The 18180-nt window shown below is 39.5% G+C and overlaps 1 long non-coding RNA gene across 2 annotated transcripts; it reads right to left on the bottom strand.

Moving 5' to 3' along the window:
- Positions 1 to 8789: 8789 nt before the first annotated feature.
- On the bottom strand, positions 8790 to 17488 carry LOC109409676 (uncharacterized). Of its 2 annotated transcripts, XR_009995605.1 has the most exons (3): positions 17364 to 17488; positions 16171 to 17303; positions 8790 to 15859 (listed from the first exon to the last, which is right to left on the bottom strand). It is a non-coding gene; the product is annotated as an uncharacterized LOC109409676 (long non-coding RNA). The 2 variants fall into 2 exon arrangements; XR_009995604.1 differs by having other exon boundaries at positions 8790 to 17303.
- Between the last annotated feature and the right edge of the window lie 692 nt (positions 17489 to 18180).

Raw genomic sequence — 18180 nt, 5'->3', positions numbered from 1 at the left:
TATCATATTTCGGTCGGCCAAACTCAGAATTTAGAATTAAAACTGCGAAAAGGGAAGATTCAAAAATTACGTCCATCGTTTTTCGGGATTTCTAGACCCCCCTCTGTCACGCAATTTCTTTATACCCAATACACGTACTGTCACACTTTTCTAGAACCCCCCCCCCCTTCCCCCAAATGTTGGACGTAATTTTTGAACGTCCCCTAAAGCTACGAAATTTGGTTTGCATCCCTAATACGAATTTCGTATAGTTTATTCAAAAATCACGTTTATACTCTACAGAGATGAAATTCATTATTTTGCACTTTTGTTTACCATATCGCAAGCCAAATCGTAGGGTAACGGTCGAAATTTGGACCCCTAGAAGACATTAGTTAGAATTTAAGTAAACATTAAACAGATTCAGGGTATATTATATTACACATAATAATGACCGTAGAAGCCTTCACTGTCCGTTAAAAATACAATTTTTGAAGCTTTAGTTTTCACTATTTTTTTTTTATTCTTAATCACTTAACCTAATTTACAGCTCTTTTGTCCACTAGGGTACTACGTGAGCGATTCCAATTGGACGCTGCACCACCGACGAACCGACGTGACTGCTAGAGCAAATAAATTCAAATTTGTTGTCCGCGACGCCATGATGAAAAATAGCCAAACACTATCGCCACCTCTATAACGGCTCGCGATGATTTGATAGCTCGACACCGAACCCCCGTGTGTTCATTAGGAAACGGTTCGCGTCTGCGCTGATTTGACAGAAGCGATCGCTCGCTTCGGTGATCGACCGTTAAATTTGGGGGGGGGGGGGACACTTTTGAATCACCACTGACACGTCGGTTCGTCGGTGGCTGCACTTCCACTTTGTACAGCGCCTGAATGTATTCTATTCTATTCGACTTTTATTAAACTGGTTTTGCCTTTTTGTGCTTCTTTCACTCGTCTACCCTGTCCATGGTAGAATGACGAGCACGATGATGCTGATGTGTGGCTGCTGTTCCTTTTCCAGTCCGATTGGGGATCCATTATGAGTTGCGGTTCGCCGATATCCAAATTCCGGGTCCATTAGAGCTATATGCTCCGAAGAGGGTCAGGTGCCAGCTGCTCTCGGGGGGAAGAGCAACTGACGAAAAATTGCAAGTGCCGGGGCTGGGTTCGAACCCATGACCATCCGCTTATGAAGCGAACGTGTGGACCCCTGCGCCACGTGGCTCGACAATTTTCACTATTTTGGACACCCTACCACATTTTGGACCCTCTTAAATATATATTTTGGACACCCGGTGTTTAAACCGGTTTGAAACTATTTTCGAAGCATCCGCCACATGAATATGCTGGATCACATCCTAATTGCTTGATTGACAATGGCTAATTGGACGGCCTATGCGAATTTGATGCGCTAGAATGATAAACATTTTCGTTTACATCTGCAAGTTTCTTCAGCACCGCATTCTCCTCTTGTAAACATGTTGTCACACTTGCACAGATGACAAGATTGATAAAAAAATAATTTCAAGGCAAATAATGATACTTCCAGTGAGGAAATGATTGCTGCCCGTGCAGAGCAATCTAATTTAGCGAATGGTTATAAAAATACTTTGCGTCATCTCTTCAAATCTGTGTAAGTTGTGATAACATGACCCAGGGGGTCCAAAATATATGGGGGCCCAAATACCCTATACCCTGTCGTGTCCGAAACAAGCGGAATCTATTTTCAGGCCTCAAAACTGTCTGGGGTTGGTTCTTTCGGCCAATTTCCACCGCGAAATGAAACACGTTTGTTTCCGTCAAAATAATTCACAAGACTGATTTATTAGTTCTGTTTACTTGCCTTCTACCCAGCGTCTCCATGGCAACCCCGTTATTCTCTCTTTCAACTTCTACCTTTCTCACATTTTTCTGTACCTCTTCTATTCTCTACATTATCTCTTTTTCCTACTCTTTACTGAAAAAAATATTGTTCAAAACATGTCTATAAATTTCTGCAGTTTGCGAGTTCCCCTCGTTGGTCTCAGTGGTAATATTTTTTTTAACTTAAAATTTTGAAAGAGGGAAAAGCCCCTTTGAGTGACTTCCTCAAATTCGAAATCTTTCTTAAAAAGGCACAGAACCTCTTTATCTTTTCTTAAAACATAACAATAATATCTTAAGACTAAATGCTCACACGTTAGTGACCCATAGCAGAGCCGTGATCTTGTGTAAAGACAGCGTACCATATCGTGAAACGTCCATCATCTCTAGAAATCCAAGGGTGTAATTGGATCAGGGGGTCATGAAAATGAATCTTCAAGGCTGAAAATAAAGAATTCCAAACAAAACGAACAGTATCAAACAAAATAACAAATCTAATTTAGGAATTTGTATAAAAGTTTTAAAGCAGGTTCATATTTTGAGCCAAAAATATCCCGTACAGATATATGAATAGGAAGACCTGCAGCGTTTATGCTATCAAATAATTTCTTCTTCGGTTCAATGAATCGAGATTCTCAATCTGCTGGATTCCTCGTTCACGCGATGATTAATCATAATCCCATTTTCTGAAATTGAAAAAAAGATTAATACCATTTTCAATCACTGGAAGTTCAAATGTTATTAGAAAAGACTGTTATAGTATCACCATCGTTATTGAGATTACCCAAACCTGCAATTGCATTGTTTAAACTATCCATTCGAAGTTTATTGTTGATTCTACATTCGTTTCTCATTCCAAATTCTGATGCTTGTATCACGTCCTGGGTATAGATAGCGTGTGTATTCGCTGCAAATAATAACTTTTGCTCTTTGCGTCGTAAGAACGGTGAATCGTTCGTTTGAATACGTTGGACCAGTTTTTTTTTTTGTTTTGGTATAACCACAACAACTTTATTTCCGGCTCTAATGGCTGAGGGTTGCTCCTCTGTGATTATCAACGTATTTTTGCTTAATAATTTTGATTCAGCGTCCTTGTTTCGATTTGACCACAATCAACAGCTTCCGACTCTTACAGGCTAGGGAAACTTCCTCGGTACTCAAATGGTGTGACTCCGTGTTTTGAATGTGGATTTGAAGTATTGTGGACATACCAATATCAAGTTTATTCTATTCTCCTTAGCAGCTGCCTTTATCACACCTTTTTTTTTAAGCTTTCTATTGAAAGGTTTAATTGAGGTCTATTTTCATAATACCATCTTGTTCTGCCAACACGCTAAGAGTTTATTACTTTTGAATGACGGGTCATTATCGCTCTTTGCAGTGCTAAAACTAGTTACCACTGATGGAAGATTTTGTTGCGATCTGTGTTTGTGATTTTGGCATCCTCGCACCTCTTTTCTACAACTTTTATATATCTGGAGTAAGTGTCCACTATGAGTAAGAATTTGCCCGATTTATGGTTGGATTCTGAGGTAAAATCTATTAGTAAGATCTCTTGAGTTTGGTAATTGTCGGCAAGCTAATGGTATTGACGGATTACGCCCAAAAAATCTCAGGCCAGAGTTCTAATTTTTAAGCAAAGGCTACGACATCATTTCTCATTTCAGGCTACCAAAAACTATTCTCAGAATCACCAATGTGAGCCATTGGTAATTGTACCAGCAAGAGTACATGTCAGCTCTCCTTCAGATGTGAACGCATAAAGATGTTTGACTGATCCAGTAGTTACGCTATATATAATGGAATTGAGTTAATTATTGTTTGTTAGTAAATTGAACGTTTTTTTGCATAGACAATCTTCCGCTCCTGAATCAATAAGGAATGCTACCGGTAACCCTGCATTATAACCCACAATGGAAACATTGGTAGCGGCATGTCGCTCAATTAGAATAAATTACTATTTTAAATTCAGCATATAAAAAAAATAATAAGAACAATTCAAGTTTGATTGTATAGCTCAGCGAATTGGTTTAACAAGAAAAAAATAAAAAAAATAAAACCCAGAACGCTTGAAATCAACGGATGAAATCAACATATTTACAGGACATATTTATAGTTCGTTCGATTTATAGTGAAATATATGAAACAAATCAATGGTATCAATGGTATTTCAGACAAAGAGCCACTTTAGGTTGATTACATTTGAATGCTGATATTTTGAAGTCGATAAAACATGAATAGGAAAATACTATGATTTTGAATATTTTATCACATGCTTATCCTACAAACTAGCACACGGTCAAACCAATAGCAAAGCGATCTGATCGCAGCAAACGGATATCAATTTTTGACCAATCAGCGACTGGTCCCCGTTTCACAGCAAAATGGTCTCAAATCGGCTGACTACGTGACGCATCCTATCCTAGCTTTCAATCTTCGTTTTTTTTTTTCATCCATACGGCATCCAGATTACTGACTTTAGTCACTCCACCACTGTGTTATTTACTGCCTACGTCGGATGCATGATGAGTAACTAAAAGCATATTGAGTATGAGGCTAACCCAGAGCTCTCGAGTGTGTTAGCAATTCATGGACAACACAGAATTAAAATAAAACCATGACGAGTATGAGTGTAACACGAAGTCACAAGTATAATGCCTATTAATGAACAACACAGAGTTCTTAATCATAGAGGCATAATGAGTATGAGGACGCATATAGCTCATGAAGGTGATAGAGATTCATTAAAAAACAAAGTATGTATGAACAATACAGATTTCATGTAGTGAGTAACTCAGCACTCAACTATCTTGGTTAATAAAAGTATAATGAGTATGAGGACAACACAGAATCAGCGAGTGTGACAGTAATTCATGAACAACACAGAGTTCTTGTGATGAGTAACTCAGAACTCAACTTTAATAGTAATTAATTAACAACATAGAGTTCACGAGTGTGATAGGAAATCACGAACAGAGTTCATTTCCACTTGGCTACTAGAAATATAAAGAGTATGAGAAAACACAAATTCCACGAGTGTGATAGAAAATCATGATCAACACAAAGTTCGTGTAGTGAGTCACTTAGGACTCAACTATCTTAATGAACAACTCCGAGTTTATTTCCACTTGGTTACTAGAGGGCAACACAGAATCCACGAGAGGGATATGAACAACACAGAGTTCATGTAGTGAGTAACTCAGAACTCAACTGTCTTGATAAACAACTCATACATACAAAGTGTGAGGGCAACACAGAATCTACAAGTGTGATAGTAAATCATGAACAACTCAGAGTTCATGCAGTGAGTAACTCAGAACTCAACTATCTTGATGAGCAACTCAGAGTTCATTTCCACTTAATTACTAGAGGGCAACACAGAATCCACGAGTGTGATAGTAAATCATGAACAACACAGAGTTCATGTAGTCAGTAACTCTGAACTCAACTATCTTGTTGAACAACTCAGAGTTCATTTCCACTTATTTACTAAAGGGCAACACAGAATCCACGAGTGTAATAGTAAATCATGAACAACACAGAGTTCATGTAGTGAGTAACTCAGAACTCAGCTATCTTGATGAACAACTCAGAGTTCATTTCCACTTGGCTACTAGATGCATAATGAGTATGAGGACAACGCAAAGCCCACGAGTGTGATAGTAAAACATGAACAGCACAGAGTTCATGTAGTGAGTAACTCAGAACTCAACTATCTTGATGAAAAACTCAGAGTTAATTTCCACTTGGCTACTAGAAGCATAATGAGTATGAGGACAACGCAAAGCCCACGAGTATGATAGTAAATCATGAACAACACAGAGTTCATGTAGTCAGTAACTCAGAACTCAGCTATCTTGATGAACAACTAAGAGTTCATTTCAACTTGGTTACTAGATGGCAACACAGAATCCACGAGAGTGATAGTAAATCATGAACAACTCAGAGTTTATTTCCACTTGGCTACTAGAAGCATAATGAGTATGAGGACAACGCAGAGCCCACGAGTGTGATAGTAAATCATGAACAACACAGAGTTCATGTAGTCAGTAACTTAGAACTCAACTATCTTGATGAACAACTCAGAGTTCATTTCAACTTATTTACTAGAGGGCAACACAGAATCCACAAGTGTGATAGTAAATCATGAACAACTCAGAGTTCATGCAGTGAGTAACTCAGAACTCAACTATCTTGATGAACAACTCAGAGTTCATTTCCACTTGGCTACTTGAAGCATAATGAGTATGAGCACAACGCAGAGCCCACGAGTGTGATAGTAAATCATGAACAACACAGAGTTCATGTAGTCAGTAACTCAGAACTCAGCTATCTTGATGAACAACTCAGAGTTCATTTCAGAGTTCACAACGCAAAGCAAGTATGATAGTAAATCATGAACAAGACAGAGTTCATGTAGTGAGTAACACAGAACTCAACTATCTTGTTGAAGAACTCAGAGTTCAATTCCACTTGGTTACTAGATGGCAACACAGAATCCACAAGTGTGATAGTAAATCATGAAAAGCACAGAGTTCATGTAGTCAGTAACTCAGAACTCAACTATCTTGATGAACAACTCAGAGTTCATTTCCACTTATTTACTAAAGGGCAACACAGAATCCACGAGTGTAATAGTAAATCATGAACAACACAGAGTTCATGTAGTGAGTAACTCAGAACTCAGCTATCTTGATGAACAACTCAGAGTTCATTTCCACTTGACTACTAGAAGCATAATGACTATGAGGACAACGCAGAGCCCACAAGTGTGATAGTAAATCATGAACAGCACAGAGTTCATGTAGTGAATAACTCAGAACTCAACTATCTTGATGAACAACTCAGAGTTCATTTCCACTTAGTTACTAGAGGGCAACACAGAATTCACAAGTGTGATAGTAAATCATGAACAACACAGAGTTCATGTAGTCAATAACTCAGAACTCAGCTATCTTGATGAACAACTCAGAGTTCATTTCCACTTATTTACTAAAGGGCAACACAGAATCCACGAGTGTAATAGTAAATCATGAACAACACAGAGTTCATGTAGTGAGTAACTCAGAACTCAGCTATCTTGATGAACAACTCAGAGTTCATTTCCACTTGACTACAAGAAGCATAATGAGTATGAGGACAACGCAGAGCCCACAAGTGTTACTAAAGGGCAACACAGAATCCACGAGTGTAATAGTAAATCATGAACAACACAGAGTTCATGTAGTGAGTAACTCAGAACTCAGCTATCTTGATGAACAACTCAGAGTTTATTTCCACTTGACTACTAGAAGCATAATGAGTATGAGGACAACGCAGAGCCCACAAGTGTGATAGTAAATCATGAACAGCACAGAGTTCATGTAGTGATTAACTCAGAACTCAACTATCTTGATGAACAACTCAGAGTTCATTTCCACTTGGTTACTAGAGGGCAACACAGAATTCACAAGTGTGATAGTAAATCATGAACAACACAGAGCTCATGTAGTGAGTAACTCAGAACTCAACTATCTTGATGAACAACTCAGAGTTCATTTCCACTTAGTTACTAGAGGGCAACACAGAATTCACAAGTGTGATAGTAAATCATGAACAACACAGAGTTCATGTAGTCAGTAACTCAGAACTCAGCTATCTTGATGAGCAACTCAGAGTTCATTTCCACTTATTTACTAAAGGGCAACACAGAATCCACGAGTGTAATAGTAAATCATGAACAACACAGAGTTCATGTAGTGAGTAACTCAGAACTCAGCTATCTTGATGAACAACTCAGAGTTCATTTCCACTTGACTACTAGAAGCATAATGAGTATGAGGACAACACAGAGCCCACAAGTGTGATAGTAAATCATGAACAAGACAGAGTTCATGTAGTGAGTAACACAGAACTCAACTATCTTGTTGAACAACTCAGAGTTCAATTCCACTTGGTTACTAGATGGCAACGCAAAATCCACAAGTGTGATAGTAAATCATGAAAAGCACAGAGTTCATGTAGTCAGTAACTCAGAACTCAACTATCTTGATGAACAACTCAGAGTTCATTTCCACTTATTTAATAAAGGGCAACACAGAATTCACGAGTGTAATAGTAAATCATGAACAACACAGAGTTCATGTAGTGAGTAACTCAGAACTCAGCTATCTTGATGAACAACTCAGAGTTCATTTCCACTTGACTACTAGAAGCATAATGAGTATGAGGACAACTCAGAGCCCACAAGTGTGATAGTAAATCATGAACAGCACAGAGTTCATGTAGTGAGTAACTCAGAACTCAACTATCTTGATGAACAACTTAGAGTTCATTTCCACTTGGTTACTAGAGGGCAACACAGAATCCATGAGAGTAATAGTAAATCATGAATAACACAGAGTTCATGTAGTCAGTAACTCAGAATTCAACTATCTTGTTGAACAACTCAGAGTTCATTTCCACTTATTTACTAAAGGGCAACACAGAATTCACGAGTGTAATAAAACAACGATACCGTCGCCGTACTATGTGCTATGCTTTCCAAAACGTGCCTTGGGCGTTGCGAGCGTTATTAAAGACAATTTTTAAAAGGTCTTTATTTTATTTTTTTTAATTAGTTGTGCTTCCCATTTTTTTAGTATTCGCTTGAACGCGCTTTGTACTTTTTAATGAATGATTGGGTGTGAGCTCCGTGCATACTTGCGATACTTGATTTACAGCGCACTCAAACAAAAATAAAAACACATCTTAGTCACTCCCAACAGCTGATGCTGCGCGCAGTAGACAACATGAATGAAAATAAAACACAATTACTACATCCGACCGATATCCTATCGGAAAATGTGATCCGATATCCAATTGGAAAACTAGTACATCATCTGTTTTATTCCAATAAGAGTTTTGTTTTTGAAAATTCCATTTGACAGAACGACTCGAACATGTGATGTGATATCTCCCAGAGCGGCGTCGGTGGTGTAGTGGTAAGCGTGGTTGCCTCTCACCCCAGTCGGTCTAGGTTCAATCCTAGTCGACGCCGTCGGTATTTCTGAGACAAAAATATCTGATCACGCCTTCCCTCGGATAGGAAGTAAAGCCGTAGGTCCCGGCCCATGTGTTGATGGGTTCGATATGTAGGGTGTCAGGTGTGTGTGGATGTCTCCCTGACCGTCCGTGTTTAGGCTTAGTACCAGAAATAGGCGGACGTTAAACTAGAGCTGATGCCGAACGGTGTCGGCTCGCCAGAAATAAGAAGAAGAAGAAGAAGATATCTCCCAGGGCATGGTTTTGCAGCACATGAAGCAAACATCAATAATGCAATAGGAAATTCTGCAACGATGAAAATATGTACCAGCAACATTATCAAAACCGGTGGGGAAATAACCAAGCCAGTGTATGCATGTCCTCCATCGACTATCAAGACAAATAGCTTGATGAAAACAAAAAGTGATTTCAACTTGTTATGCTGCACATCAGAATGCATTCTTTTACCACTTTTGCCTCTATGTGTGTGTGTTGATTGACAAGTGGCAAATAACGGTTGCTAAGTTACAGTTATTTCCCACTTGCGAATGAAAACCGCAGTGAAATGTTTTTCTCTCTCCCACTCTCACACGGATAACTCTCGCAACTAAATGAATGGTGGAGAAAAAAATGGAACATTCTTGAACGATAATTGTGTTTGACGAACTAGGCCAAATGAAAATCTGAACTTTTAAAACATGAATACAAAATCTCACTGGCACTTCATGCATGAGCAGAATATGTGTGTGTACTTACTTTACTTGAAGGATAAATTCTCGTCTCTTTTTAGTCTCCAATCTCAACCCACGATGGACATATTTCTTTATTCAGTCCCATCTGTGCACGATGCATGGCATTCCGACTTTCAATCAGCATTGATAATGCAAATGTACACCCGCGGAACTTACTTTTCGGGAGCTAATGCGCCAATGTCGTGTCCGAAACAAGCGGAATCTATTTTCAGGCCTCAAAACTGTCTGGGGTTGGTTCTTTCGGCCAATTTCCACCGCGAAATGAAACACGTTTGTTTCCGTCAAAATAATTCACAAGACTGATTTATTAGTTCTGTTTACTTGCCTTCTACCCAGCGTCTCCATGGCAACCCCGTTATTCTCTCTTTCAACTTCTACCTTTCTCACATTTTTCTGTACCTCTTCTATTCTCTACATACCCTATACACATAGATTTCAGCATTGATTGAAGCACGTTTTTCTAGCTGATATCACATCTAAGCAAAGGAGTCACCGTATATGGGTTTTAACATTGTGACAGTAGCCGAGTTATGTCAAACATACAAGGCTACGGTGGCGCTATCTGTTTACTTCAGGGGGTTTGGCACCAAGTTTGGCACTTCCTTTTCTAACCGGGAAATCCGCACCGAGCAGCAGTTAGACGCGGTTAACGACGGTTAGCAACGGATAAATGCGGATTTTTCCAGTAAGCAAAGGAAATGTCGTTCTCCTTGGTTTATTTCATAGCGGCCGTTTTAGTTTTTTAGTGATCCATTTTTAGCAATATTTTATTATGCTTTTGGTTGAACTCTGAAGTGTCCGGCGGTGCGGAAATTGATTTAATCTCAGATAACAGACGTCCAAGCTCATGCAGTGTGGTTATGTAAAGCATTGCAACGGATGTTTTGAAATAACTGGGAATGTGGCCATGAGCCTCTGTATGAATTTGCCCTGTCCTGCTCACTCCCACAGAAAAATTGAAAACAGCGCGTACAGTAAAAGTCACATTTCACTTTTACTGTGCGAGCTGTTTTCAAATTTTCTGTGGGAGCCAGACGAGGGGCAATTCACTCTGCTAAATTACTGAATTGAAAATACACGATTCAATAAAATGCACAAAAATACTTCAATGCACGAAAAATACAAAAATGCATCAAAAATACCGTCTTACCCCTCTGGTTCGACACGTTTTAATACGACACTTTTTAATTCGTACCCCGCTTATACGACACATGTCGAATTAAAAAATGTCCAAATGCCACAGCGATGTACACTGTTAATGCAAAACAGTTTGATATTGCGATTATACTCGCACCCGCAGCAACTCCTCTTGCAGCCGCAAATTCCGGAAGTTCTGAGTTGGTGCTATTCAACACCCAAACCGCCTGGAGACCAACCGGAATGAACTGAGGATGGCAACAATCGTAGAAAGAACGAGCTTTTCATTCGCGCCACCGTAATATTTCACGAAATTATGTTTCATAACAAATCCGGGAATCAAAACAAAAACAAAAATAGGGTTGCCAAATTTTAATGAGCATGGTGGTGTAGGGCGACCAGTTTGTCGAATTAAAAATTTACCCCGGTTATACGACAACAGTCGGTGTCGTATTAGCGGGGTAATACGGTACACTAAATTCGATAAAAATACCTCAATTCGAAATAAAAGTGCATAAATGCGTCAATACCTAGAAAATGCAAAAATATTGCAAATTCTTCTTAAATGCACAAACTTGATAAAATACATAGTAAAATGCAAAAAATGCATGTAATTGTAATGTTTTTGATTAATTACAACGAAAACATTGAAAATTCCAAGAATATATTTATATTTTCAAACATCGAAGAGCACCAGCCACTTTGAAGCTGTTTATTATGGCATTCTTATCTGGAAGGAAATTAATTCCTTTGGAACCCATTCCATCGTTCTGCTGAGTCAGGAATCCGGCATCAAACTACATTCTGGATTCAGACTCTGGAATTTATGAGTTTATTCGAGAGTTTATTATCATTGTGCACATACTCTTACTAGATCAAAAATACTATTTCCCTTTCGAAAGTTGACCCAATTTCGGAAGATGCAGATGCCAAAAATGAGATACTGGAAAAACAGCCGATTATTTTTGTTTTACCGGATACCATGAAGTAGCAGGAATTTGAGATCAGCAAAGGAACTTGAATTGAATGTATGTAATTTCTTGATTTGTGTTAGGTTTCACGAAGTAGTTTAATCAACGATAACGATATACAACTTGCATATTTTTTGGTGACCACGGCATCATCTGTGACCGGCATATGGGGCTTTTCATTTGTTAGCCTCATTTATGTCCGATCCCTTAGTTTGACAGAAGTAAATGTCAAAATGACAGTCCGATTCTTGTTTTGTTTTCGCCGAATTTCAAAGTGGAATATCTGCGATATGGACCAGTAGGTCTGTGCCAATAAGGGAGAGAAAAAAAAAAAAAGTGGAATATTTATTTACTTTGTAGTTTTACGTGCGCCAATCGTAGTGTCGGGATGTTGAGTCCCTGGAAGTCCGTGGGAGCGAATTCCGGTTCTGCCAAGTGAGGACTATATACTGAAGGAACCAGTGCTCCTGATCCAACTGGCCATCGACCGGATTTTGCCAAAACGTTAGTGTACGTGAGGAAAGTTTTTCCCTAAACGGTGGAACTGCTCCTTTCTTGACTTTGCCGATTATCAAAGCAAGAAGGACATCCTATGGGGCTCCTTCTCTAGGTTTCCAGGTAACAACTGCTTGTTGTCGGAGCGGAATTCAAATTTAGAAGTTACTGGTTGGATCAGTCATGAGAACGGAAATACCGTAGCAATGGTTAGGGAGCCGAGACATTTCTAAAGCGAGTAGCTGGTCTGGTTCTGAAGAAGCCGTCGACAATTGCCTCGGATGGGATCACTATCCAGTGTAGGTGGTGGTGCTTCAGGAAACTACATCCAGTAGTCGTTAGGATTTCGGAATAATCATTCCATTTGTAGGTAAGTTAAATGCTGATAGAGAAACGATATTATTTTAATGAAAACTTCTATATTTAGCAGCTCTATGTGGTTCCCATCATACTAGATCTTTCTCAGTGAATTTGGGATTATTTGTCACTACTGGGAACTATTGATAAGATCCATCCGGTCATCAGGAATCATTGTCGACCGGTTATCTTCGAATGCAATTGGCAGACGTTCCAGGAATGGAAAGGGAATGCGTACCATTATTACTACTGGCGAAAATCGACCTTGAGAGCTGCTATTTCCCAAACCACCGTTGGAAAACAAAAATTAGGTACGAAAGGTGCGATTATTGGTGCTTATTTTTTTAGCAAGGGTACCCCACTCTAGAAAACAAAATTAAATCGAATAGATTTTGAAATATTTGCCTCGTCTTTTACAGATTCGTTCAGCAAAGACGTCACAATTAACACAATCCGCCGTACGAAACTTTGTCAACCTCCCGGCGCTGACAGCCACGAATTTTGCTTGCAATGTGTTCCGGCTTCTGTACCGAATGCAAGAAGTATTATGCTAAATATCAACGAAGCAGTTAGTGATATTTCGAACGCATCTGGCATCCAGTGTGGGCTGTCTGGCACGTATGCCGGGGTATGAGACCATTCGGGCAGGGGTTCCAATTGTTGGCATTTTCCGCTGTAACTTTAGCTAATTTCATTCCAATAGTACGCAATCAGTGAAGTACTGGATTAAATAGTGAGCTGGATTTTTGTATGGTGAGATAATCAATTCTTCATTTCTACAATGAAATGGTGCAAACAGCGTGATTATCCTGGTGATTATTGATTTTTTGACTAATTTGATGCTATTTGAGCAAAAGTTTGGGTAACTGTGCTGTTGAAGTTGCAAGAAATAAATAATACAACAACACAGTTACCCAAACTTTTGCTCAAACAGCATCAAATTGGCTTCTTTAGCGGTATAGAAATAAATCCATATTCTGAATCTGCATGCAAAACTGAGCCGAAATCCAAATTTTCATGAATTTTTGTGCCCGGGAACCTATTTAAAAATCAATTTGAAGTTTGTATGGGAGCGATTTGTCGAATCACCCCTCGTCGCATTTTGTACAGGGTGGAGCTGTCAAACAGTTTCCCAGCTGTCAAAAGGCGATTTAAAAAAATCTCTTTGAAATTGATTTTAGGTATCAAAATAAAGTTCTAAAAATCTGAAAAAAATCATAGTTGCTTAGAAAAACGTGCTCTTTCGTATAAAACCAAAAAATCGATACATTTTTCTTAATTTAAAAACCCAATTAGTCAAGAAATCATAATACCTACGCTGTTTGCACCATTTTATTACAGAAATGAAGAATTAATCATCTCACCATACCAAAGTCCAGCTCATTACTTTCAATCTAGTATTTCACTAATTGCGTCCCATTAATTCAAAATTTTATACATATTATGTGCAGACATGGCAAATAAACAATTAGGTATAGTTAGATAAATAACCAAATTGAACGATTGTTTTTTTTTTCAGCATTTCATAATGGGTGATGATGAAAAACTTGTGGGTTAATATTGCACATATTGATTTATTTTAGACCGAAGTCAATATGTGAAATCAAATATCCCCAACAATAGTTCGCCGAAGTAAAAACATCGGCATTCTAATTGAAGCATCGCCGACACAGGTAATTCTTATGCATCGGCCAACCCAAATTAGAATGCCGACGCCAAAGTTTTGACTTTCGAACTTCCAACTTTTTCTCGCATGATCAGTGAATCACTTTCACCGACCATTACCGGTGTCATATGTTTGTTTTCACCGTGAAGTGGTACTAGACAACGCAGTCAGTGATCTAAAATTCGGAAATGTCAATAAACATTCGGGATAGCATCACACCTACCGAGTTCAATTTGTAACGAGTAAGTGCGCTGGATCTGCATTTAATAAAATCGCGCAACTATTACATGTCAATTTTTGAAACTTCTGCGATAGTCCATCAGTACTTGATTAAATGCGAATTTATGACTTTATTTGCTTCACCTTGCATTAGGAGGACATGGTGAACCGAAAAGCTTGAGTAAGTCCCAACTTTATTTGCTTCACCTTGCATTAGGAGGACATGGTGAACCGAAAAGCTTGAGTAAGTCCCAACTTTATTTGCTTCACCTTGCATTAGGAGGACATGGTGAACCGAAAAAGCTTGAGTAAGTCCCAACTTTATTTGCTTCACCTTGCATTAGGAGGACATGGTGAACCGAAAAGCTTGAGTAAGTCCCAACTTTATTTGCTTCACCTTGCATTAGGAGGACATGGTGAACCGAAAAATCTCGAGCAAGTCCTAACTTTATTTGCTTCACCTTGCATTAGGAGGACATGGTGAACCGAAAAATCTCGAGCAAGTCCTAACTTTATTTGCTTCACCTTGCATTAGGAGGACATGGTGAACTGAAAAGCTTAAGTCCCAACTTTATTTGCTTCACCTAGCATTAGGAGGACATGGTGAACCGAAAAAGCTTGAGCAAGTACCAACTTTATTTGCTTCACCTTGCATTAGGAGGACATGGTGAACCGAAAAGCTTGAGTAAGTCCCAACTTTATTTGCTTCACCTTGCATTAGGAGGACATGGTGAACCGAAACAGCTTGAGCAAGTACCAACTTTATTTGCTTCACCTTGCATTAGGAGGACATGGTGAACCGAAAAGCTTGAGTAAGTCCCAACTTTATTTGCTTCACCTTGCATTAGGAGGACATGGTGAACCGAAACAGCTTGAGCAAGTACCAACTTTATTTGATTCACCTTGCATTAGGACATGGTGAACCGAAAAGCTTGAGTAAGTCCCAACTTTATTTGCTTCACCTTGCATTAGGAGGACATGGTGAACCGAAAAAGCTTGAGCAAGTCCTAACTTTATTTGCTTCACCTAGCATTAGGAGGACATGGTGAACCGAAAAAGCTTGAGTAAGTCCCAACTTTATTTTCTTCACCTTGCATTAGGAGGACATGGTGAACCGAAACAGCTTGAGCAAGTACCAACTTTATTTGCTTCACCTTGCATTAGGAGGACATGGTGAACCGAAAAGCTTGAGTAAGTCCCAACTTTATTTGCTTCACCTTGCATTAGGAGGACATGGTGAACCGAAAAATCTCGAGCAAGTCCTAACCTTTTTTGCTTCACCTAGCATTAGGAGGACATGGTGAACCGAAAAAGCTTGAGTAAGTCCCAACTTTATTTGCTTCACCTTGCATTAGGAGGACATGGTGAACCGAAACAGCTTGAGCAAGTACCAACTTTATTTGCTTCACCTTGCATTAGGACATGGTGAACCGAAAAGCTTGAGTAAGTCCCAACTTTATTTGCTTCACCTTGCATTAGGAGGACATGGTGAACCGAAAAATCTCGAGCAAGTCCTAACCTTTTTTGCTTCACCTAGCATTAGTAGGACATGGTGAACCGAAACAACTAGAGCAAGTCCCAACTTTATTTGCTTCACCTTGCATTAGGAGGACATGGTGAACCGAAAAATCTCGAGCAAGTCCTAACTTTATTTGCTTCACCTTGCATTAGGAGGACATGGTGAACCGAAAAGCTTAAGTCCCAACTTTATTTGCTTCACCTAGCATTAGGAGGATATGGTGAACCGAAAAAGCCTTAGTACATCCTGGCTAAGAAAATATCTCCAAAGATTTTCACTTTATACCTATGCAATCCGTTGAAATGTTAATGTAACTTTGGGTATCTTCGGTTAGTTCCTCATTGTGATGACCATAACCACCCCACCCACCGCCCCATATGTATTTATTAGTAGCCTAAAAATGAAAAAACGTACACTACGACAAACGTATAACTGCAGAAACCGAAATTAGTATATACTTGGTTACGCAGGTCCAAGGTGCGAATACGACGAAATGTCAGCATGTGTCCACATTTTTGCCGCCGAAGATCGAAATATCAATGCATGTTCCGGGCACCATGACAACAGATTTGATCGTGACAGGAACTTGAATCGATTTAATCGGCGAAGATGGTCCTCGGTGGAATGATTGTCCATCGATGATGTCGGATGCAGGTCGAGTATACCTCGCAGATGCTGGTGAAGTGATGGTGATAGTGTTGTTTGTGATGCTGTTCCGGATAGCTAACCGTCAATATGCTACCCAGATTGTGTCCGTAAACTGGCGCGACTGAGTCGGAGATTAAGTCGGTTCGAAGGGATCATAGGATTCTGGAAACTCCGGCACCGGTTCCAGAGAAGCGTACGATCCGACCATTAACCGATAGTTTGCTCTTCTTATATTGATTGCACCTTGTTCGTCACTGAGAACTATCACTTGCTTGGGACTGGAAATCAGCTGCCTGCTGGGTGATTTTTTCAGATTAATTATTGCCACCAGTTTGATGTTTTTTGTCCACTTTGCGCTTCTTCCGTTCTCGTGGAAAGGTACTGTGAAGTGAGAAAAAAATTAAATGTGAATTGACACTTTCAGATATTTTATGCCAAGTGTCGATTGCTGAACGACTCAATTTATTCAGAGGATGATCTTAAAATTAATCTAACTGACTCTAATACCGGAAACGCCTCCTTACAGCTCCTTACCTCCAGCCTTACCTCGTAATACGTTTTAGGTCATCTTTGTGTTTCCTTGTCTTACGGCTGGATTCTTCTTGGCTTTCCAACTTCCATCGGCAAAGCTCACGCTCACCAGAATATTCTTGCCCTGGAGGAATTGCTTCGCGATCACCAGAAATCTGCAATAAAATTTGAAAACACGGTTATTAGCAGCTTTACTAGAACAGATGTGTGCTTACCTTGACGAGAGACACTGCAGAGTCATCGGTGCACCCGAATCGTTTCCCGAAATGCGGATCCGGAACAGCTCTAGCTGCGTTTTCGTATCCTGCAAGCTGCCTCCGATGAAAACAAAAACATAAACATGCAAAAAAAAACAACAACGAAACCGAGGGGATCGCCCATGTGAATCGAAGTTGATGTCAAAACAAGGGGCTCACGGATGAAAAGACCCCGTTTCAATTAAAATGAAAAGACCCCGAAATTAAATCAGTTTTTTTCGTACTGTTTGATCTTAGTATTTATCTTTGGTTTAATTAGTTTTAAACATACCCTAGAACATACTGACTTTTGCTCAAGGATGTTGAATTGAAACCAAAATTGAAACATAAAAGAGCCTATAGTGCATTTAATAAATATTTGATCAAATTATGGATACATTATAGCTAACTTGTAGCGTTGAAGAATTGCATTGATTGCTGCTGGTTCGCAGCCATGGCCATAGATCCGGGCTTCCAGTTTGGCGGGTTGATCCCCCATGTTCGTCAGAAACGGAATGCTTGCACTAGGAGGCTTGTTCCGTACTGCAGCACTCCGCAGGAAGAGGAAGTCTTAATCGCCTTGTCAACCAACCGAGCGCTATCCAGCTGGCCAAGTCCTGCACCTGCATGCTTGCACGGTAGATTGACTCATACCCCTGCTCATATCCGATGATCGAAATGGCATGGTCACTTCGCAGTCGATTCTTCTTAAACTCCTTTACACAGTCCAATCCAAACTGGAAATGATTTCGGTCGGATAGACAAAAAAGTATCTTTCCAGTTCCTTGACAGATTT

Source organism: Aedes albopictus, chromosome 3 (genome assembly GCF_035046485.1).
Source record: "Aedes albopictus strain Foshan chromosome 3, AalbF5, whole genome shotgun sequence".
Taxonomy (NCBI): domain Eukaryota; kingdom Metazoa; phylum Arthropoda; class Insecta; order Diptera; family Culicidae; genus Aedes; species Aedes albopictus.
The sequence above is the reverse complement of the archived record's forward strand: the minus strand, read 5'-3'. Positions and strand labels throughout refer to the sequence as shown.